General features: G+C 46.2%; 1 protein-coding gene across 1 annotated transcript in view; it reads left to right on the top strand.

Annotated features, from left to right (window-relative positions):
* eif6 (eukaryotic translation initiation factor 6) overlaps positions 1 to 23445 on the top strand; it is a 75038-nt gene that overhangs the window by 11800 nt on the left and 39793 nt on the right. The gene's annotated exons all lie outside the window — the stretch shown is intronic.

Here is a 23445-nt window from a genome sequence, read left to right as displayed (position 1 = left end):
CAGGGGGGAGGCCCATGGGCTGTCGGACCGCCGGATGATCCCCAATTCCTCCATCCTCTGGAACTCCTCCTTCGCCAGTCGGAGCTTGTCCGGGGGAAGCCGCCGAGCGCGGGCGTGGAGGGGTGGTCCCTGGGTCGGGATGTGGTGCTGTACGCCGTGCCTGGGCATGGCCGCTGTGAACTGCGGTGCCAGAACCGATGGGAACTCCGCCAGGACCCTGGTGAAGTCGTTGTCGGACAGCGTGATGGAGCCGAGGTGAGGGGCTGGCAACTGGGCTGCACCCAGGGAGAACGTCTGAAAGGTCTCGGCGTGTACCAGTCTCACCCTGGGCTGGTCGACCAGTAGGCTGTGAGCCCGCAAAAAATCCGCACCCAGAAGCGGTTGGGCTACGGCGGCCAGTGTGAAGTCCCACGTGAACTGGCTGGAGCCGAACTGTAGCTGCACCTGACGGGTGTCATAGGTCCTTACTGTGCTGCCATTCACGGCCCTCAGGGGGGGACCCGGTGCCCTGCTGCGGGTGTCGTAATTCGTCGGAGGTAAAACGCTGATCTCAGCCCCAGTATCGACCAAAAACCGGCGTCCCGACCTTCTATCCCACACATACAGGAGGCTATCCCGATGGCCAGCCGCCGTAGCCATCAGCGGCGGCTGGCCCTGGCGTTTCCCGGGAACTTGCAGGGCGGGCGACAACGGCGGGCTTCTGCGCCCCACCGCTGGTGGTAGAAGCACCAGTGTTCATTGAGCCGGGGGTTGGCGGGCTCTGCGGCCGGGCCTGGACTGGTTTGCTGCCGGGAGCGTGGCTGGGAGATCTGTGCGATGGACACACCTTTTTGGCAAGTCCGCCTGGGCTGCCACCTTCCGGGGGTCACTGAAATCCGCGTCGGATAGCAGCAGGCGTATGTCCTCGGGCAGCTGCTCCAGGAATGCCTGCTCAAACATGAGGAATGTGTGTCCGTCGGCCAGAGACAACATCTCATTCATTAAAGCCGATGGAGGTCTGTCGCCCAAGCCATCCAGGTGCAGTAAACGGGCAGCCCGCTCGCGCCGTGAGAGTCCGAAAGTCCTGAGGAGCAGGGCTTTGAATTCTGTGTACTTGCCGTCTGCCGGGGGCGACTGTACGAACTCCACGACCTGGGCCGCTGTGTCCTGGTCGAGGGAGCTCACCACGTAGTAGTAGCGGGTGTCTTCTGAGGTGATCTGGCGAACGTGGAATTGGGCTTCGGCTTGCTGGAACCATAGGTCCGGGCGCTGTGTCCAGAAACCCGGCAGTTTCAACGAAACCGCATGAACAGAGGCGGCGTCGGTCATTTCTGGTCCAAAAATCGTTTGGACCGTCGGGGTCACCAATTGTAGCGGTGTGCTACACGCAGCGCTAAAATTACGACACGGAGTCGGTAACTGCAGTCGAAGGAAAAAACTTTATTCGAAAACTTCAGCCTCACTTTTAAGCCTCCCTCAACTGGCCCCCCAAGGCTCAGAGGCTCCAAAGCTCTGTGCTCGCAAACCCCCGTAGGCTATCTAATTGTGAGTCGGTTCGGATGCGCCAGGAAATGAGTCGCCACAATCTGTAATTATTTGTAAGAACAGAAGCAACAGGTTTATAATATATTAGTTTGATCCATGATATAAAATTAGGACTAAAATTAAAATATCTCAAAGCGTTAAATAAGTATGTCCATTCAACTCTATCAAAAGCTTTTTCAGCATCTAATGAAATAACACATTCTGGGATTGTGGGTGATGAAGTATAAATTATATTAATCAATTTTCTAACATTAAAAAAGGAATACCGATTCCTAATAAAACCAGTTTGGTCTTCTGAAATAATCTGTGATAGTACCTATGGAAGTTTTTGAGTTTGTTGACGTACCACATCTCTTCAAACTCCTAATGAAGTTTAGCTGCTGTCTTGCCTTCTTTATAGCAGCATTGATATATTAGACCAGGTTAGATCCTCAGAGATCTTGACACCCAGGAACTTGAAACTGCTCACTCTCTCCCCTTCTGATCCCTCTATGAGGATTGGTATGTGTTCCTTTGTCTTACCGTTACAGAAGTTCACAATCAGCTCTTTTGACTTACTGATGTTGAGTGCCAGGTTGTTGCTGTGGCACCATTCCACTAGTTGGTATATCTCACTCCTGTACGCCCTCTCGTCACCACCTGAGATTCTACCAACAATGGTTGTATGATCAGCAAAGTTATAGATGGTAATTGAGCTATGCCTAGCCACACAGTCGTGGGTATAGAGAGAGCAGTGGGCTAAGCACACACCCCTGAGGTGCAGTAGTGTTGATTGTCAGTGAGGAGGAGATGTTATCACCAATCTGCAGAGATTGTGGTCTTTCGGTTAGGAAACCAAGAATCCAATTGTAGAGGGAGGTACAGAGGCCCAGGTTCTGCAACTTCTCAATCAGGATTGTGGGAATGATGGTGTTAAACGCTGAGCTATAGTCAATGAACAGCATCCTGACGTAGGTGTTTGTGTAGTCCAGGTGGTGTAAAGCCATGTGAAGAGCCATTAAGATTATGTCTTACGGATTCAGGCAACAATAAATGTAATTGGGTCAGGCAGGGGTTTTTATAACAAATAACACGTTTATTAAACACTGAAAACAAACCCCCAAAAGTAAACAAATCACTAACGTAACCGGAAATCAGCTGCTGTGCGGCAGCTTAAACAGTTCTTAAAGCGATGAAGCTTAAACAGTTCTTAAAGCGATGCAGCAAAAACAGTTCTTTAAAGTAGTATTGCCAAAAGTTCAAAATGCTCTCAGTCCACTTAAGGGAGAGACTTTTTAAGACGATTTAAATTCTCTTTCACGTCGTGTTGCTTCGGTTCCCAAGATCAAACTTTTCCCCACGAAGAATTTACAAAACGAAACGGCTTAAAGGCACTGACCTTTCCTTTACAGAACTATTCCCAATCCTTTCTGCTATTTCGCAGGGATTAACACGAGAGCAGTCAACGAATTCCTTCCGAATAAGGATCAAACAAGGTCGAACCTATTTCACTGTCAAAATCAATTCTCCTCGATCTTTAACTCCCGAACTCCGATCTTCACTCTCCACTGATTCTCAACTAGCAGTATTGTAAAGAAACTGCTGGCAATGACCCTTTTAAACTTTAGGCATTAGATAAAACTTCATCTTTCAACTAAACCGCGTCATCGTATTAAATCACGCAGTGGCATGAAGTCAACATGGCAAATCCAGCCACGAACTGCCCCTCCTCAGAGGGAGGGGTCCTCCTTTTGTACCCTGTAAAAAAAAACACCTGTCACATGACCTCTACTGGCTGGAAAATGACGTCACTCCACCATCACAAGACCATTACCTCAAGTCCAGTATAGCTTCAACCCCAGTCACGTGACAAGGGTACCACTGTCACGTGTCACGAGTACGTAACACTACCATTGACTCACGATAGGCAAATTGCAATGGGTCCAGGCCCTTGCTGAGGCAGGAGTTCAGTCTAGTAGTCATGACCAATCTCTCAAAGCATTTCTTCACTATAGATGTGAGTGCTACTGAACGATAGTCATTAAGGCAGCTCACATTATTCTTTCTGGGCACTGGTAACAAGTGGGAACTTCTGCCCATTGTAGTGAGAGGTTGTACAGTTGGCTCTCATTATCCGCAGGTTCCGCATGTGTAGATTCAACCAACCGCGGATCGGGAAAGCCTGGAAGTTCTCTCTCCAGTACTCGTCGTTTGAGCATGTACAGACTTTTTTTTGGTCATTATTCCCTAAACAATACAGTCTAACAACTATTTACATAGCAATTACATTGTATTAGGTATTATATGTGATCTAGAGATGATTTAAAGTACAGACAGTCTTTAAGTCGGATTTGTATGTAAGTCAGAACAGGTACATCTGGTATTATTTAGCATCAGTTAGTCAAACGTTTCTTAGTATATAGTATATATTTACCTTTCTATGCATATAAACACTTAACAAACATATATTTCAATAATTAAACCACTGTGTTGCTTAGTAATAATTGTACTTTCACTGGGGCAGAGCCTTTCACATTCTGCATTATTCTCACTTTATCCTTTAAAATTGATCTGATCGTTGATTGACTGTAGCCTAACGCATTTCCAATGACCGATTGCATTTCACCTCTTTCCAATCGCTTTATTATTTCCACGTTATTTTCAATCGTGATCGTTTTCCGTCAATGGAACAGAAACACTGCGGATTCAGCAGCAGCCACGAGCGGCGGGTCCCAAGCTCCCCCAAGTCCTAAAGTCCACCCGCACTGAGACAGGTTAGATAAGGGGCTTGAGCGTCCATGTTTTTTGGTATTCGCGGGGGGGGGGGGGGTCCTAGAACCAATCCCTCGCAGATAAGGAGGGCCGACTGTACTCTCATCAGTTAATTGTCAGAGCCTTACCAGATATTCCGTCGGGGCCTTCTGCCTTGTGCTCTTAAAAGACAGCCTTATATCTGTGACAAAGATCACAAGTGCCATCGGGTGCAGTAGGAATCTTCACATCTCGGAGAAGTGAGGTCATTGGTGATGTGTATGCCAAGGTACTTGAAGCTGTTCATCCTCTCAACCCCAGATCCATTGATGTCAGGAGGGGTTAGTCTGTCTCCATTCCTCCTGTAATCCACAACCAGCTCCTTTGTTTTTGTGACATTGAGAAAGAGGTTGTTTTCTTGACACCACTGTGTCAGGGTGATAACTTCTCTATATATTGATACTAGAGCGTACAATCATCACAGCGATATTTGATCCTGCGCTTTGCGCTCCCTGAAGTACGAATCAAAGTAAATATAATAAAAATTTAAATTATAAATCATAATTAGAAAATAGAAAAGGGAAAGTAAGGTAGTGCAAGTCAGGTCCGGATATTTGGAAGGTACGGCCCAGATCTGGGTCAGGATCCGTTCAGCAGTCTTATCACGGTTGGAAAGAAGCAAATTTAATTAGCTGATTGGAGCTGCAGGTGGTGACACAGTCATGGGTATGCAGAGTAAAGGGGCGAGTTCGGATGGAGCCATGGAGAGCTCCTGTGTTGAGTGTCAGATGGATAGAGGTGAGGGAGCCCATTCTTACCACCTGCCGGCAATCTGACAGGAAGTCCAGGATCCAGCTGCACAAGGCAGGGTGACAAGAGAATATCCATAGTGGGTGGGGTCTTTGATTGTGCTGACTGCTTTACCAAGACAGCGAGAAGTTTTGAGAAAGGCTGTGGAGGGGAGGCTTGAAGCGTCTGCTGTTCTGTAGATTTTCAGGAAACATGAAACATAGAAAACCTACAGCACAATACAGGCTGTTCGGCCCAGAAAGCTCTGCCGAACATGTCAGAAATTACCTATGCTTACCCAGATCCCTCTATTTTTCTGAGCTCCATTTACCTGTCCAGGAATCTCTTTAAGACCCTATCATATCTGCCTCCACCACTGTCACTGGCAGCCCATTCCACGCAATCGCCACTCTCTGTGTAAAAAAAAACAACTTACCCCTGATACTTCTTCTGTACCTGCTTCCAAGCACCTTAAAACTGTGCCCTCTCATGCTAGTCAGTTCAGCCCTGGGAAAAAGCCTCTGACTATCTGCACAATCAAAGCCTCTCCCTTCCCCTTTTCCCACAATGATTCCCCTCTCTCTGCCCCCTTCCCACTCTCAGTCCACAATAGAGACCCATATCAGAATCAGGTTTATCATCACTCACATCTGCAATGAAGTTTGTTTCTTTTTGTAGCCTCAGTACATTGCAATATATAAAATTCCTAACACGATAAAATCTGCAGATGTTGGATACACCTCTATCAGGTCACCTTTCCTCCGTCGCTCCAAGGAGAAAAGGCCGAGTTCCCTCAACCTATTCATAAGGCATGTTCCTCAATCCAGGCAACATATTGTAAATCTCTGCACCCTTTCTGTGGCTTCTACATCCTTCCTGGAGTGAGGCACCAGAACTGAGCACGATACTCCAAGTGGGGTCTGACCAGGGTCCTATATAGCTGCAACATTACCTCTCTGCTCTTAAACTCAATCCCATGACTGATGAAGGCCAATGCACTGTATACTTTCTTAGAGTCAAACTGTGCAGCAGGCTTGAATATCCTATGGACTTGGACCCCAAGATCCCTCTGATCCTCCACACTGTCAAGAGTCTTACCATTAATACTATATTCTGCCATCATATTTGACCTACCAAAATGAACCACCTCACACTTATCAGGGTTGAACTTCATCTGCCACTTCTCAGCCCAGTTTTGCATCCTATCAATGTCCTGCTGTAACCTCTGACAGCCCTCCACACTATCCGCAACACCCCCAACCTTTGTGTCATCAGCAAGTTTACTAACCCATCCCTTCGCATCTTCATCCAGGTCATTTATAAAAATCACGAAGAGTAGGGGTCCCAGAACAGGTCTCTGAAGCACACCACTGATCAACAACCTCTATGTAGAATATGACCTCTCTACAACCACTTTTTGCCTTCTGTGGGCAAGCCAGTTCAGGATCCACAAAGCAATGTCCCCTTGGATCCCATACCTCACTTTCTCAATAAGCCTTGAGTGGAGTACCTTATCAAGTGCCTTGCTCAAATCCATATACACTACACCTACTGCTCTACCTTCATCAATATGTTTAGTCACATTCTCAAAAAGTTCAGTCAGCCTTGTAAAGCACGACCTGACCTTGACAAAGCCATGCTGAGTATTCCTAATCATATTATACCTCTCCAAACGTTCATAAATCCTGCCTCTCAGGATCTTCTCCATCAAGGATCTGACAGTTTGAGAATGGTGTACAGTGTTGGGGTTGAGGGATATCATTGGACTAGTGGTGCTGAGGGGTGATTTGTTGAAGTCTGGTGCAGTTAGTTTTGTGATGAAGTATAAATCTGGCATAAAGAACAAATTAAAAAAAACTTGACAATGATTGCAGTTGTAACTGCTGTGTTGAGGTTCAGAGTTTGGATTGTTTCTCTGGTAGCTGCATCTTGGGTTAGGGTTAGGCTGCATTGCTTGGGTGCAGAGAAAAGCATCACTGGTGCACTAATACTCGCCTATCACACTTACATCCTAAGTGCTTAGACCTCCCATCTCATTCCATACCTGCTTTCCTTATCCAGGATGAGATTGCATTTGGAGAAATCCAGTAGAGGGGGTAAATCCCAGCTCCAGCGAGCTGGTTCCATCCTGAAGGTTTTCCATAGAACATAAGACCATAAGACAAAGGAGCAGAAGTCGGCCATTCGGCCCATCAAGTCTGCTCCACCATTTCATCATGAGCTGATCCAATCTCCCCTTTAGTCCAATTCCCCCGCCTTCTCACCATAACCTTTGATGCCCTGACTACTCAGATAACTATCAATCTCTGCCTAAATACACCCAATGACTTGGCCTCCACTGCCACCCGTGGCAACAAATTCCACAGATTCACCAACCTCTGGCTAAAAATTTTTTTTCGCATATCTGTTCTGAATGGGCGCCCTGCAATCCTCAAGTCGTCCTCTCATACTAGACTCCCCCACCATGGGAAACAACTTTGCCACATCCACTCTGCCCATGCTTTTTCCTGGGTGCTCTGCTGGCCTCCCACATCCCAGCACTTTGCATGTTGTTAATGTAGCTGGCTATTGTCACAGAATGATTGGGGGAGGGGGTGGTGGTGGGAGAGTAGTTGATGGGAAGGTTTATAAAGTGGAACTAGTGCAAGATTATTGTAAAGGCATAGAAGGCGACTATGGAGCAAATGTGGATAGATTCGGATTTATTTATCAAGTGTACATTGAAACAAGATTTACAGAAGAATGTGGCTGAGGAACTGGTACAGGGGGCAAGGTTTCAAATTTCTGGATCATTGGGAGCTCCCCTGAAAGTTATTACCTGTACAAAAGAGACTAGTTACACCTCAGCCTGAGAAAGATCAACATTCTCACGGGCAGGTTTGTCAGATCTGTTGGGAGGGTTTAAACTAATTTGGCAGGGGGGTGGGGACTGGAGTGACTGGGCGGAGGATGGGCAACTGTACAAACAAACGTAGTGTGTAGTGAGACTGAGGAGGGACAGGTAGATAATAGAGCAAAATTGCAGTTAGTGGGATGAGTTGACTGCAAAGTCAAAGGGTGATGAATACAGGACTGAGGTTTTATACTTGAATGTATGCAGTATCTAGAATAAGGTAGATGATTTTGTGGTGCAGTTAGAGATTGACAGGTGTGACACTTTGGTCGCAACTGAGTTGTGGTAAAAGAAGGTCACAGAGATGGAGGTTAACATCTAAGGATACACCTTGTATCAAAAGGACAGGCAGAGGGATGATGTGGCTCTTTTGGTGAAAATGAAATCAAATCCTTAGAAAGGGGTGACATGGAATCAGAAGATGTAGACTCTTTGTGGTAGATCTAAGAAACCGCAAGGGTAAAACACTCCAGATGGGAGTTATATACAGGCTTCCAAACAGTAGCGAGGATGTGGGATATAAATTACAATGGGTGATAGAAAAGGCATGACAAAAGGGGTGTGTGATAGGGACTTAAATATGCAGGTAGATTGGGAAAATCAGGTGGCTCCTTTTTTCAGATCTATCAAGAGTTAAAAAGGCAAGAGTAGATATTGGACTGCTGGAAAATTATGTTGGAGAGGTAGTATTGGGGGACACAAAAATGGCAGATGACCTTAAGTATTTTGTGTCAGTTTTCACTGTGGAAGACACTAGCAGTATGCCAGAAATTAGAGAGTGCCAGGCAACAGACGTGAATGTAGTTGCTAGTACTAAGGAGAAGGTGCTTGGGAAGCTGAAAGGTGTGAAGGTAGATCAGTCACTTCAACCAGATGGTGTACACCCCAGGGTTCTGAAAAAGATAGCTGAGAGATTATGGAGGCATTAGTAATAATCTTTCAAGGATCACTAGGTTCTGGACTGGTTCCAGAGGACTTGAAAATTGCAAATGTCACTTCACTCTTCAAGAAGGGAGGGAGGCAGAAGAAAGGAAATTACATGCCAGTTAGCCTGACTTCATTGGTGGGGAAGTGGAGTCAGTTATTAAAGATGAGGTTTCAATTCTTTGAGCAAATAATAAGCAGGAGAGACAAAGGAGGGTCAGTGGATGTTGTTCACTTAGATTTTCAGAAGGCATTTGACAAGGTGCCACACATGAGGCTGCTTAACAAGATAAGAGCCCGTGGTATTACAGGAAAAATGCTATCATGGATAGAAGATTGGCTTACTGGCAGGAGGGAAAGAGTGGGAATAAAGAGGGCCTTTTCTGGTTGGCTGCCGATGACTAGTGGTGTTCTGCAGGGGTCAGTGTTGGGATTGCTTCTTTTCATGTTATATGTCAATGATTTGGATGATGGAATTGATGGCTTTGTAGCCAAGTTTTTGGATGATATGAAGATAGTTGGAGGGACAGGTAGTATTGAGAAAGCAGGGAGACTGTAGAAGGACTGCATTAAGGAGCTGGAGCTGGAGGAGCTGGATGAATTTAGGATAATCCGGGAGGCAGAGCATTTGATAGATACAATTTCTGAGCAGGTGGTGAATTCGGGGAGTAGAGGTGTGAACTCTGAGAGAAGGGAGAAAAAAGTCAGTGCAGGGTCCCCCTGTGGTTATTCACTTTGGATACTGCTGAGGGGGAGGACCTATCTGGCCACGGAGGCAGCAGCCAGACCAATAACACTGTGGTTGGTTCTGAGCCTCAGAAGAATAGCATGGAGTCAGGGGGAGCAATAGTTAGGGGGACAGATAAGAGATTCTGCAGCAGCAGGAGACACCAGGATAGTGTGTTACTTCCCAAGTGCTGGGGTCCAGGATGTGTCTGAGCAGTTGCAGAATATTCTTGAAGGGGAGGGTGAGCAGCGGGAGGTCGTGGTACATGTCAGTACCAATGGCATAGGCAAGAGAGGGGTAGAGGTTGTGCACAGTAAGTTTGGGCAGTTAGGAAGGAAGCTAAAGAGCAGGACCCCAAGGTGGTAATCTCTGGATGATTCCCAGTGCCACGAGCTAGGGAAGGTCAGAACAGGAAGATAGTGCGGATGAATGAGGCACTGAGGAAATGGAGCAGGGCTTCAAGTTCTTGGTTTATTGGAACCTTTACTGGGGAAGGAGTGATCTCTACAAGTGGGATGGGTTGCACCTGAACTGGAAGGGAACCAATATCCTGGGAGGGAGGTTTGCTCATGCTGTTGGGGAGTGTTCAAACTATATATGAAGGGGGATGGGAACCAAAGTGAAGAAGCAGAAGATTGGGTGGTTGGCGCTCAAGTACAGACAGCTTGTAGGGAGTTTGTGAGGAAGGATAGGCAAATGTTAGAGCAAAGATGCACTCAGCCAGATGGTGTGAAATGTGTCTATTTTAATGCAAGGAGAATCATGAGCAAGGTGGATAAACTTACAACATGGATCAATATGTGGAACTATGATGTTGTGATCATTTTAGAGACTTGGATGTCTCTGTGGCAGGAATGGCTGCTGAGTGTGCCGGGCCTTAGATGTTTGAAAAGGGCCAGGGAGGGAGGCAAAAGGGTGGGGAAATGGCACTGCTAATCAGGGATAATTTTCCTAATATTATCTGGCATCTCCTTAGAGCAAAGTGTTTAGTTGGGGTGGAGTTCGTTAGGTGTGTTCAGGAAAGTTTTCTGATGCAATATGTAAATAAGCCAACTGAAGGACAGACTGTTCTTGACCTGGTATTGGGAAATGAAGCTGGTCAGGTGTCAGATCTCTTGGTGGGAGAGCATTTTGGAGGTAATGATCACAACTCTATCTCCTTTACCATAGCACTGGAGAGGGATAGAAGCAGACAATTTGGGAAAATATTTAATTGGGGTAGGAGGAAATATGATGCTATTAGGCAGGAACTTGGCAGCAGATGTTCTTGGAAATGCATGGCAGAAGTGTGGTAAATGTTCAGGCAGGCAGGGAAAGGATGGTAGGGTAAAGGAACCATGGTATACAAAGGATGTAGAAAATTTAATTAAAGAAAAGAAAAGCTAGTGAAAGGTTCAAGAAATGAGGTACTGTTAGAGCTCTGGAAAATTACAAGGGTGCCAGGAAAGCTCAAGAATGAAATTAGGAGAGCTAGAAGGGGCTATTAGAAGGCTTTGGCAAGCAGGATTAATGAGAACCCCAGGGCATTCTACAAGTATGTGAAGAGCAAGAGAATGGGCTGTGTGAGAGTAGGACCAATCGGGTATGAAAGTGGGATCGTGTACATGGAGTCGGAGGAGGTAGCAGAGGTACTTAATGAATACTTTGCTTCAGTATTCACCAGTGAAAAGGACCTTGGGTATTGTGGGGATGATTTACAGTGGACGGAAACACTTGAGTGTAAGGACATTAAGAAAGAGGATATGCTGGAATTTTTGAAAGGTATTAAATTAGATAAGTTGCTGGGACTAGATGAGATATACCCCAGGCTACTGTGGGAAGCGAGGGAGGAGATCGCTAAGCCTCTGCTGATGACTTTTGCATCATCAATAGGGACAGAAGTACCAGAGGATTGGAAGGTTGCAAATGATGTTCCCTTGCTCAAGAAAGGGAGTAGAGATAACACAGGAAATTATAGACCAGTGAATCTTAATTCAGTGATGGACAAGTTGTTGGAGAAAATCCTGAGAGGCAGGATTTATGAGCATTTGGAAGGACATAATTTGATTAGGGGTAGTCAACATGGCTTTGTCAAGTCCAGGCCATGCCTTATGAGCCTGATTGAATTCTTTGAGTATGTAACAAAACACATTGACAAAGGTGGAGCAGTGGATGTTGTGTATATGGATTTCAGGAAGGCATTTGATAAGGATCCCCATGCAAGGCTCATTCAAAAAGTAATGAAGCATGGGATCCAAAGGGACCTTGCTTTGTGGATCCAGAACTGACTTGTCCACAGAAGGCAAAGAGTGTTTGTATTCTGCATGAAGATGGTGACCAGTGGTCTTCTGCAAGGATCTGTTCTGAGACCTCTCCTCTTTGTAATGTTTATAAATGGCCTGGATGAGGAAATAGAAGGGTGGGTTACTAAGTTGTGGATAGTGTGGGGGGTCGTCAGAGGTTACAGTGTGTCATCAATAGGATGCAGAGCTGGGCTGAGAAGCGGCAGATGGAGTTCAACCCAGATAAGTGAGAAGTGGTTCACCTTGGTAGGTCAAAATTGAAGATAGAATATAATATTAATGGTAAGACTCTTGGCAGTGTGGAAGATCAGAGAGATCTTGGGGTCCATGTCCATAGGACACACAAAGCTGCTGTGCAGGTTGACAGTGTTGTTAAGAAGGCATGTGGTGTGTTGACATTCATCAAACGTGGGACTGAGTTCAAGAGCCATGAGGTAATGTTACAGCTGTATGAGCCTTGGTCAGACCCCACTTGGAGTACTATGTTCTGTTCTGATCACCTCAATACAGGAAGGAAGTGAATACTATAGAGAGTGCAGAGAAGATTTACAAGGATGTTGCCTGGATTGAGGGGCATGCCTGAGGATAGTGGTCGCCAACCCGTCGATCGCGATCGACTGGTTGACCTTTGAGACTTTCCCAGTAGATCCCGAAGAAAATGAAAAATAAATACACAAATACTGTTGAGAGATTGTTTCCAGGTTGCGGGGTTTTAGTTTCATTCTTTCTGCTCAGTGCGCATGTGTGTAGCTCCCCCGCACTGCACAGTGTACTCCAGTGGTCCCCAACCACCAGGCTGCGAGGAAACGATACAAGTCAGCTGCACCTTTCCTCATGCCCTGTCACGCCCACTGTTGAACTTGAATGCACGCGAGGTCATCAGTCGCCTAAATGCAGTGATATCTCGTGTCAGGGATTACTGGTTGGCCTTGGGTAACCGGCCGCCTCACGCAGCCGACAGGAAGTGTGATGCTACTGGCCTGGAGCATGGACAGATGGATGCCGCCTCTAAACCTGTTTACCACACCGAATGTTCATGGGGAACCCAGTGCTAAAGTATTCACAGATGACCTAATTCGTAAGTTTCAGAGCAGCTACCTTGCTGCGATCTACTGAAGCAAACTTCTGTCGGCCAGTAGATCCTACAAGGGGGGTGGACGCGCTCTGTCGCACTCCTCGGTTGGTCAGTCGCTCTCTCCGGACTGCGATCATTGCGGCCCCGTTATGGGGACCTCCGGCCCTGACCTTGTCCACTCACCCCACCCACGACCAGCCGCACCCGGCCTTGGCAGCGGGTGGGCGGGAGGCTGTCTAATGAGGCAATGAAGCTGTCAAGACTGCTTCGGTACTGAGTCCAAACACCCTGCACTGAAATACAAACCGTTTTGAGTTTTTTCAGCAGAAAAAACATGAGCAAACGGGACAGAAGTTAGTGCTAAGAGCCACAAAAACTAAATTGCGGAATAGACTGGACATAAGGAACCTGCTTTGAATATCGCTGTATTCCAGTTGTGTTTAACACCCCACCCCCCCATCAGCCAATCCGCAAGAACATTGACAATATTAAACTGGTCCACGGTGCAAAAAAGGGCAGGTACCCCTGGTGTTTATACATTATTTCTACTTCTGGGTTGCAGGGTTTTACTTCTAGTCTTTACTGCCCCAGTGCGCATGCATGTAACTAATCGATTTGGAGTCAATCTTGCCTTTCACTAAGGCAGGGGTAAGGGATCTTGGGCTTGAAAAGGTTGGTGACCACTACCCTATGAGAATAGGTTGGGTGAACTCGGCCTTTTCTCCTTGGAGCGAAGAAGGATGAAAGGTGACCTGATAGAGGTGTATAAGATGATGAGAGGCATTGAACGTGTGGATAGTCAGAGGCTTTTTCCCAGGCTGAAATGGCTAACACAAGGGAACACAGTTTTAAGGTGCTTGTAAGTAGGTACATAGATGTCAGGGGTAATTTTTTTTTAGAGTGGTGAGTGCGTGGAATGCATTCCAGCGATGGTGGTGGAGGCGGAAATGATAGGGTCTTTTAAGAGACTCTTAAATAGGTACACGGAGCTTAGAAAAATAGAGGGCTCTGTGGTAGGGAAATCCTAGGCAGCTTCTAGAGTAGGTTACATGGTCGGCACAACATTAGACTTGTAATGTGCTATGTAATTCTATGACTTAGACAGATTTGAAGAATGGGCAAAGAGATGGCAGATGGAATACAGTTTTGGGAATCGTATGGTCCTGCACTTTGGTAGAAGGGGGAAAAAAATTCAAAAATCTGAGTTGCATGGTGACTTGGGAGTCCTCGTACAGGATTCCCTAAAGATTAATTTTTCTGTCTTCCCTCTTGCTGTGAAATGGGGACATCTCTTTTACCCTTATTAAGGAGAGAGGCTGTGGTATGTTGAATTCCCAAGTGAACGAGTAGACTTTGGGGTACTGCAAGTCTGTGATGATGCTTTGCAGCTGCTTATGCGTGGGAGGGGGAGCTGTGGGGGGGGCTTTGGGGTTCTAACATTTAACTGTCATTTATTCTTTGGGGCACTCCTCTGTTTTCATGGATGTTTGTGAAAATAAAGAATTTCAGAATGTATATTGTATACATTTCTCTGATATTAAATGTACCTATTGAACCTAATTTGCAGGTTGAGTGTGGTAAGTAAGGCAAATGCAACGTTGGCATTCACTTCAAGCGGACTAGGATATAAAAGCGAGGATGTAATGCTGAGGCACTGGTCAGACTGCGTGGAGTGAGAAGTTTTGGGCTCTGTATAACAAAAGATGTGATGGGATTTCAGTGGAGGTTAACAAGATTAATTCTGGGAATGAAAGGGTGATTGTATGAGGAGCATTTGATGGCTCTGAGCCTGTGCTAACTGGAGTTTGGAAGAATGAGAGGAGATCTCATTGAAACCCATTGAATATTGAAAGGCTTAGAAAGAGTGGATGTGGAGAAGATGAGTCTAGGTCCAGAGGGTATAGCCTCAGAATAGAGGGATGTCAAACCCTAATGCGAGGAAATTTCTTTAGCGGGAAGGTGATGAATCTGTGGAATTCATTGCCAGAGATGCTGTGGAGGCCAAGGGATTGAGTATATTTAAAACAGAAATTCATAGTCAGGTTACGGGGAGAAGGTAGGAGGATGGGTTGAGGAGGATAATTAATTGGCCATGATGGAAAAGACTCGATGGGCCGAATGGCCTAATTCTTCTCCATTGTCTCATGGAACCAAAACGCATGGATGGGGGACAGCCCACATGTGTTGCCAAACATTCCAGCGCCAGTATAATATGCCCACATTGTAATGGGATTACTGTAGATCAATACAATCGGTCCCAGACCAGTGTACCGTAAATTCTGGTGTATAAGCCGAGAATTTGGTCATAAAATTAGGAAGCCAGCTTATACAGAGGGTGCCAACTTTGGAAAAATGAATACACGGACGACAGATCATATTTATTGGTTATTTTTGAGTCAAATTCGTTTTACTGTCAACGCATGAATTATTTCAATGTTTCGTTTAAACTCACGTCTAGTGGCCAGAACACGGACATCAAACCACCGGGGATGACTGCAATGTCCGTATTTTCAGCTTTCAGTGCTGCTTTTGTCTCACCTGACAAGTGCGCTTTGAACATGTCCCAGACAAGTAGCGACTTTTCCTTCCCGAAACCTTCAGGACATTGACGCCACACCTCTTTAACCCACTTCCAGCAACCCACTTTGTCCATACAGCTGCGTTCTTGAACATAAACAACACCCCGCTGGAATTTTCTGAGTACCCTTTGTTTTTTGTCTCAACACAAGATCAAGTCTATTCATAAATCAGGTGCACCAACTTCGCATAGCTTTGAAATTTTCGCTGACCTCGCGTTGTTTTTTGTCCCATTTCAATGCTTGAACTCAAATCATTTCTCTGGTAACAATGTATCCAGACGATCGCTGGTGATTCACTTTTTCTTCCAGTTCTGGCCACTGGCATGTTTTCCTGTGGGTTGCACATTTCGTCTTTGGCATTTCTCTCAGTGTGTCCTCTGCCTTTCTCCACTCTCTCTCGCTCTCTCTCGTTTACACTAAACTTCTTAGCAGCTGCAGAATTATTTGTTCCTTTAGCAAAATCAACAACCTTCAGCTTGAAGCCAGCATCATATCACATTCATTTTAATCTTTTGTACATGGTGGTCGCAAAGTCAATACTGAGTACACGTACTGATCCCGCCACCTCGTGTTATGTTTTTAACGAGATTACGATGAGCGCTAAATGGTTTCACGGGGGTTACATTTCAGAGGATTCTTTTCCATTGGAAACCTAATCCAAAATTTATCTCCCTGATTTATTTATTTATTAAGAATTCGCCTATAACGCCATACAATGTGTAGACCTGTTTTCTTAGCAGGTACCGGTTCACAAAATTTCCAGGTTCCGGATCTGGCAAAGCTGAGTACCGGCATGTGAGATCTTGTAATCTTTTCTGGTTAAATCAAAAATCTCTACAAAAGGGGTCGGCTTATACAAAGATAACATGAAAAAGTCACTTTTTTAGCCTTTAAAATGGGGGCTTGGCTTATACTCCAGCTCGGCTTGTACATCGGAATTTGAGGTATTTGGTGAGCCAGTGGGCCTATTTTGGTGCTATAAAATTTGGAATCTTATGTACATTAGTTCTGATGGTTAGGGTGACATGGGCATAAGAGCCTGTTTCAGTGTTGTATGGTATGAATTTTGTTTCCTATAAACCTTTATTTGGGATAGAATTGGGCCAAGAAAGGTGAAATTAGACACATTTGCCTTTGTAACGATTGCCACCAAATCTCCGGCCTTGGAGTGAATGTTTGCTACTGCATTCTGTTAAAGTGATACTTGAATGTGTCAGACTGACATTTGGTGCGTGTTTCTCTGATCTGACACCACTCCAGGCTTGTACACACTTTTCAAAGCCTTTGACCATCCCCTGCCCCAGTACAGCTGTTTAACGCCAACATAGGAAAAGGTAAATTACAGACATAGTTTCCATTCTGTAATGAACTTAGCACAGGAAGGATAAAGGTTTGAATGTAAAACGAGGAATGTTGTAGTGGATCATTCCCCTCCCTGGAACCCCACCCTTCCAAGCTCTTCATCAGGAGTGGATCAGAATATTCAAGGATGCTGGTTCAAAGGGCAGGCCTTCAGAAACCTCTCACATCACTTTTAAACATGTCAACAGAAATAATTTGATTGGCTTAATAATTTTATCCTGACTGGATTTTGCATAATAAAAATGTTTCCAATTAAATGCTTCCATATTTTGCTTGACTAAGTACAACTTCATGAATTTTAAATATTTAACTGATGTGCGTTCATCTGCCAAGCCCTGCAAGATCATGCAATAGGTATGTGGGAAATGGCAGAGAAATGAATTTATGCAGGATGGTGATAGTCATCCTTCAAACACCAGTCTGGGTGTGTGACCAATGAATGCCGGTCTTTGTGTGTGTCCAATCACGATGCTAGCAATGAATGCCCATCTGTGTGTGTCCAATCATGATGTTAGCAGTGAATGCCAGTCTATGTGTGTGTCCAATCACGATATTAGCAATGAATGCCCATCTGTGTGTGTGTCCAATCATGATATTAGCAGTGAATGCCGGTCTTTGTGTGTGTCCATTCACGATGTTAGCAGTGAATGCCAGTCTGTGTGTCCAATCACGATGTTAGAAGTGAATGCCAGTCTGTGTGTCTGATCACGATGTTAGCAGTGAATGCCAGTCTGTGTGCCCAATCACGATGTTAGCAGTGAATGCTAGTCTGTGTGCGCCCAATCACGATACTAGCAGTGAATGCCAGTCTGTGTGCCCAATCACGATGTTAGCAATGAATGCCAGTCTGTGTGTGTGTCCGATCACGATATTAGCAGTGAATGCCAGTCTGTGTGTGTCCGATCACGATGTTAGCTGTGAATGCCAGTCTGTGTGTGTGTCCAATCACGATATTAGCAGTGAATGCCAGTCTGTGTGTCCGATCACGATATTACCAGTGAATGCCAGTCTGTGTGTGTCTGATCACGATGTTAGCAGTGAATGCCAGTCTGTGTGTCCGATCACGATGTTAGCAGTGAATGCCAGTCTGTGTGTGTCTCATCATATTAGCAGTGAATGCCAGTCTGTGTGTGTGTCCGATCACGATATTAGCAGTGAATGCCAGTCTGAGTGTGTGTCCAATCACAATGTTAGCAGTGAATGCCAGTCTGTGTGTGTCCGATCACGATATTAGCAGTGAATGCCAGTCTGTGTGACCGATCACGATGTTCGCAGTGAATGCCAGTCTGTGTGTCCGATCACGATATTACCAGTGAATGCCAGTCTGTGTGTGTCTGATCATGATGTTAGCAGTGAATGCCAGTCTGTGTGTGTGTCCAATCACGATATTAGTAGTGAATGCCAGTCTGTCCGTGTGTCCCATCACGATGTTAGCTGTGAATGCCAGTCTGTGTGTCCCATCACGATGTTAGCAGTCAATGCCAGTCTGTGTGTGTGTCCAATCACGATGTTAGCAGTGAATGCCAGTCTGTGTGTCCGATCACAATGTTAGCAGTGAATGCCAGTCTGTGTGTGTCTCATCATGATATTAGCAGTGAATGCCAGTCTGTGTGTGTGTCCGATCACGATATTAGCAGTGAATGCCAGTCTGAATGTGTGTCCAATCACAGTGTTAGCAGTGAATGCCAGTCTGTGTGTGTCTGATCACGATGTTAGCAGTGAATGCCAGTCTGTGTGTCCGATCACGATGTCAGCAGTGAATGCCAGTCTATGTGTGCGTCCGATCACGATGTCAGCAGTGAATGCCAGTTTGTGTGTGTGTCCGATCACGATATTAGAAGTGAATGCCACTCTGTGTGTCCAATCACGATGTTAGCAGTGAAAGCCAGTCTTGTGTGTCCGATCACGATGTTAGCAGTGAATGCCAGTCTGTGTGCCTAATCACAATATTAGCAGTGAATGCCAGTCTGTGTGTGTGTCCAATCACGATGTTAGCAGTGAATGCCAGTCTGTGTGTCCAATCACGATGTTAGAAGTGAATGCCAGTCTGTGTGTCTGATCACGATGTTAGTAGTGAATGCCAGTCTGTGTGCCCAATCACGATGTTAGCAGTGAATGCTAGTCTGTGTGCGCCCAATCACGATATTAGCAGTGAATGCCAGTCTGTGTGCCCAATCACGATGTTAGCAATGAATGCCAGTCTGTGTGTGTGTCCGATCACGATATTAGCAGTGAATGCCAGTCTGTGTGTGTCCGATCACGATGTTAGCAGTGAATGCTAGTCTGTGTGCCCAATCACGATGTTAGCAGTGAATGCCAGTCTGTGTGTGTCCGATCACAATATTAGCAGTGAATGCCAGTCTGTGTGTGTCCGATCACGATGTTAGCAGTGAATGCCAGTCTGTGTGTGCGTCCGATCACAATGTCAGCAGTGAATGCCAGTCTGTGTGTGTGTCCGATCACGATATTAGCAGTGAATGCCAGTCTGTGTGTGTCCGATCACGATGTTAGCAGTGAATGCCAGTCTGTGTGCCCAATCACGATGTTAGCAGTGAATGCCAGTCTGTGTGTGTCCGATCACGATATTAGCAGTGAATGCCAGTCTGTGTGACCGATCACGATGTTCGCAGTGAATGCCAGTCTGTGTGTCCGATCACGATATTACCAGTGAATGCCAGTCTGTGTGTGTCTGATCACGATGTTAGCAGTGAATGCCAGTCTGTGTGTGTGTCCAATCACGATATTAGTAGTGAATGCCAGTCTGTCCGTGTGTCCCATCACGATGTTAGCTGTGAATGCCAGTCTGTGTGTCCCATCACGATGTTAGCAGTGAATGCCAGTCTGTGTGTCCCATCACGATGTTAGCAGTCAATGCCAGTCTGTGTGTGTGTCCAATCACGATGTTAGCAGTGAATGCCAGTCTGTGTGTCCGATCACGATGTTAGCAGTGAATGCCAGTCTGTGTGTGTCTCATCATGATATTAGCAGTGAATGCCAGTCTGTGTGTGTGTCCGATCACGATATTAGCAGTGAATGCCAGTCTGAGTGTGTGTCCAATCACAATGTTAGCAGTGAATGCCAGTCTGTGTGTCCAATCACGATGTTAGAAGTGAATGCCACTCTGTGTGTCCGATCACGATGTTAGCAGTGAAAGCCAGTCTTGTGTGTCCGATCACGATGTTAGCAGTGAATGCCAGTCTGTGTGTCCGATCACGATATTAGCAGTGAATGCCAGTCTGTGTGTCCGATCACGATGTTAGCAGTGAATGCCAGTCTGTGTGTCCGATCACGATGTTAGCAGTGAATGCCAGTCTGTGTGTCCGATCACGATGTTAGCATTGAATGCCAGTCTGTGTGCGCCCAATCATGATATTAGCAGAGAATGCCAGTCTGTGTGCCCAATCACGATGTTAGCAGTGAATGCCAGTCTGTGTGTCCGATCACGATGTTAGCAGTGAATGCCAGTCTGTGTGTCCGATCACGATGTTAGCAGTGAATGCCAGTCTGTGTGTCCCATCACGATGTTAGCAGTGAATGCCAGTCTGTGTGTCCGATCACGATGTTAGCAGTGAATGCCAGTCTGTGTGTCCGATCACGATGTTAGCAGTGAATGCCAGTCTGTGTGCCCAATCATGATGTTAGCAGTGAATGCCAGTCTGTGTGCCCAATCACGAGGTTAGCAGTGAATGCCGGTTTGTGTGTGTCCAATCACGATGTTAGCAGTGAATGCCAGTCTGTGTGTGTCCAATCACGGTTAGCAATGAATGCCAGTCTGTGTGTCCAATCACGATGTTAGCAGTGAATGCCAGTCTGTGTGCGCCCAATCACGATGTTAGCAGTGAATGCCAGTCTGTGTGCCCAATCACGTTGTTAGCAGTGAATGCCAGGCTGTGTGTGCCCAATCACGATATTAGCAGTGAATGCCGGTCTGTGTGTGCGTCCAATCACAATGTTAGCAATGAATGCCAGTCTGTATGCGCCCAATCACGATGTTAGCAGTTAATGCCAGTCTGTGTGCGCCCAATCACGATGTTAGCAGTGAATGCAAGTCTATGTGTCTGATCACGATATTAGCAGTGAATGCCAGTCTGTGTGCGATCACGATGTTAGCAGTGAATGCCAGTCTGTGTGTACCCAATCACGATGTTAGCAGTGAATGCCAGTCTGTGTGTGTCCGATCACGATATTAGCATCGAATCCCAGTCTGTGTGTGTCCGATCACGATATTAGTAGTGAATGCCAGTCTGTCCGTGTGTCCCATCATGATGTTAGCTGTGAATGCCAGTCTGTGTGTCTGTTCACGATGTTAGCAGTGAATGCCAGTCTTTGTGCCCAATCACGATGTTGGCAATGAATGCCAGTCTGTGTGTGTGTCCGATCACGATATTAGCAGTGAATGCCAGTCTGTGTGTGTCCGATCACGATGTTAGCATTGAATGCCAGTCTGTGTGCCCAATCACAATGTTAGCAGTGAATGCCAGTCTGTGTGTGCCCGATCACGATATTAGCAGTGAATGCCAGTCTGTGTGTCCGATCACGATGTTAGCAGTGAATGCCAGTATGTATGTTCGATCACGATGTTCGCAGTGAATGCCAGTCTGTGTGTCCCATTACGATATTAGCAGTGAATGCCAGTCTGTGTGTGTCTGATCACGATGTTAGCAGTGAATGCCAGTCTGTGTGTGTCCGATCACGATATTAGCATCGAATCCCAGTCTGTGTGTGTCCGATCACGACATTAGTAGTGAATGCCAGTCTGTCCGTGTGTCCCATCATGATGTTAGCTGTGAATGCCAGTCTGTGTGTCTGTTCACGATGTTAGCAGTGAATGCCAGTCTTTGTGCCCAATCACGATGTTGGCAATGAATGCCAGTCTGTGTGTGTGTCCGATCACGATATTAGCAGTGAATGCCAGTCTGTGTGTGTCCGATCACGATGTTAGCATTGAATGCCAGTCTGTGTGCCCAATCACAATGTTAGCAGTGAATGCCAGTCTGTGTGTGCCCGATCACGATATTAGCAGTGAATGCCAGTCTGTGTGTCCGATCACGATGTTAGCAGTGAATGCCAGTATGTATGTTCGATCACGATGTTCGCAGTGAATGCCAGTCTGTGTGTCCCATTACGATATTAGCAGTGAATGCCAGTCTGTGTGTGTCTGATCACGATGTTAGCAGTGAATGCCAGTCTGTGTGTGTCTCATCAAGATGTTTGCAGTGAATGCCAGTCTGTGTGTGTCTCATCAAGATGTTAGCAGTGAATGCCAGTCTGTGTGTGTCTCATCAAGATGTTAGCAGTGAATGCCAGTCTGTGTGTGTGTCCAATCACGATATTAGCAGTGAATGCCAGTCTGTGTGCCCAATCACCATATTAGCAGTGAATGCCAGTCTGTGTGTGTCCGATCACGATATTAGCAGTGAATGCCAGTCTGTGTGCGCCCGATCACGATGTTCGCAGTGAATGCCAGTCTGTGTGCGCCCAATCACGACGTTAGCAGTGAATGCCAGTCTGTGTGCCCAATCACGATGTTAGCAGTGAATGCCAGTCTGTGTGTGTCCAATCACGGTTAGCAATGAATGCCAGTCTGTGTGTCCAATCACGATGTTAGCAGTGAATGCCAGTCTGTGTGCCCAATCACGATGTTAGCAGTGAATGCCAGTCTGTGTGCCCAATCACGATGTTAGCAGTGAATGCCAGTCTGTGTGCGCCCAATCACGATGTTAGCAGTGAATGTCAGTCTGTGTGCCCAATCACGTTGTTAGCAGTGAATGCCAGTCTGTGTGCGCTCAATCACGATGTTCGCAGTGAATGCCAGTCTGTGTGTCCGATCACGATGTTAGCAGTGAATGCCAGTCTGTGTGTCCGATCACGATGTTAGCAGTGAATGCCAGTCTGTGTGTCCGATCACGATGTTAGCAGTGAATGTCAGTCTGTGTGCCCAATCACGTTGTTAGCAGTGAATGCCAGTCTGTGTGCGCTCAATCACGATGTTCGCAGTGAATGCCAGTCTGTGTGTCCGATCACGATGTTAGCAGTGAATGCCAGTCTGTGTGTCCGATCACGATGTTAGCAGTGAATGCCAGTCTGTGTGCGCCCGATCACGATATTAGCAGTGAATGCCAGTCTGTGGGTCCGATCACGATGTTAGCAGTGAATGCCAGACTGTGTATCCGATCACGATGTTAGCAGTGAATGCCAGTCTGTGTGCGCCCAATCACGATATTAGCAGTGAATGCCAGTCTGTGTGTCTGATAATGATGTTAGCAGTGAATGCCAGTCTGTGTGTGTCTCATCAAGATGTTTGCAGTGAATGCCAGTCTGTGTGTGTCTCATCAAGATGTTAGCAGTGAATGCCAGTCTGTGTGTGTCTCATCAAGATGTTAGCAGTGAATGCCAGTCTGTGTGTGTGTCCAATCACGATATTAGCAGTGAATGCCAGTCTGTGTGCCCAATCACCATATTAGCAGTGAATGCCAGTCTGTGTGTGTCCGATCACGATATTAGCAGTGAATGCCAGTCTGTGTGCGCCCGATCACGATGTTCGCAGTGAATGCCAGTCT

The sequence above is a fragment of the Hypanus sabinus genome, chromosome 9 (assembly GCF_030144855.1).
Source record: "Hypanus sabinus isolate sHypSab1 chromosome 9, sHypSab1.hap1, whole genome shotgun sequence".
Taxonomy (NCBI): Eukaryota; Metazoa; Chordata; class Chondrichthyes; order Myliobatiformes; family Dasyatidae; genus Hypanus; species Hypanus sabinus.
Note: the sequence above shows the minus strand (reverse complement) of the source record. Positions and strands in the feature narration are given on the sequence as shown.